The sequence below is a fragment of the Arachis hypogaea genome, chromosome 4, assembly GCF_003086295.3.
Source record: "Arachis hypogaea cultivar Tifrunner chromosome 4, arahy.Tifrunner.gnm2.J5K5, whole genome shotgun sequence".
NCBI lineage: Eukaryota > Viridiplantae > Streptophyta > Magnoliopsida > Fabales > Fabaceae > Arachis > Arachis hypogaea.
In genome coordinates this window covers 100,672,037-100,673,380 of record NC_092039.1, presented here as the reverse complement: position 1 = coordinate 100,673,380, position 1,344 = coordinate 100,672,037, and positions in this window count along the sequence as shown.

Here is a 1,344-nt window from a genome sequence, read left to right as displayed (position 1 = left end):
ATAATCATCACATTCATCATGTTCTTGTGTACGAATGAATATCTTAGAATAAGAATAAGCATGAATTGAATAGAAGAACAATAGTACTTTGCATTAATACTCGAGGAACAGCAGAGCTCCACACCTTAATCTATGGTGTGTAGAAACTCTACCGTTGAAAATACATAAGTGAAAATAGGGTAAGCATGGCTGAATGGCTAGCCTCCCAAAACGTGAACAATGATCCAAAGATATTCCAAAAGATGATCCCAAAAGTCTTGAGTACAATAGTAAAAAGTTCTATTTATACTAAACTAGTTACTAGGGTTACAGAAATAAGTAAATGATGTAGAAATCCACATCCGGGCCCACTTGGTGTGTGCTTGGGCTGAGCATTGTAGCTTTCACGTGTAGAGACTTTTCTTGGAGTTAAACGCCAGTTTACAGCCTGTTTTGGGCGTTTAACTCTAGCTTGTAACTTGTTTCTGGTGTTTAACGCCAGAATAGGGCAGAAAGCTAGCGTTGGACGCCAGTTTGAGTCATCTAAACTCGGGCAAAGTATGGACTATTATATATTGCTGGAAAGCGCTGGATGTCTACATTCCAACGCAATTAAGAGCGAGCCATTTGGGTTTCTGTAGCTCCAAAAAATCCATTTCGAGTGCAGGGAGGTCAGAATCCAACAACATCAGCAGTCCTTTTTCAACCTCTGAATCAGATTTTTGCTCAGGTCCCTCAATTTTAGCCAGAAAATACCTGAAATCACAGAAAAACACACAAACTCATAGTAAAGTCCAGAAATATGATTTTTTCATAAAAACTAATAAAAATATATTAAAAAGTAGCTAGATCATACTAAAAACTACCTAAAAATAATGCCAAAAAGCGTATAAATTATCCGCTCATCACAACACCAAACTTAAATTATTGCTTGTCCCCAAGCAACTAAAAATCAAATAGGATAAAAAGAAGAGAACATATAATGAATCTCACAATATCAATGAAACTTAGTCCCAATTAGATGAGCGGGCCTAGTAGCTTTTTTGTTTCTGAACAGTTTTGGCATCTCACTTTATCCTTTGAAATTCAGAATGATTGGCATCTGTAGGAACTCAGAATTTTGGATAGTGTTATTGATTCTCCTAGTTCAGTATGCTGATTCTTGAACACAGCTACTTTATGAGTCTTGGCCGTGGCCCTAAGCACTTTGTTTTCCAGTATTACCACCGGATACATAAATGCCACAGACACATAACTGGGTGAACCTTTTCAGATTGTGACTCAGCTTTGCTAAAGTCTCCAGTTAGAGGTGTCCAGAGTTCTTAAGCACACTCTTTTTGCTTTGGATCACGACTTTAACCACTT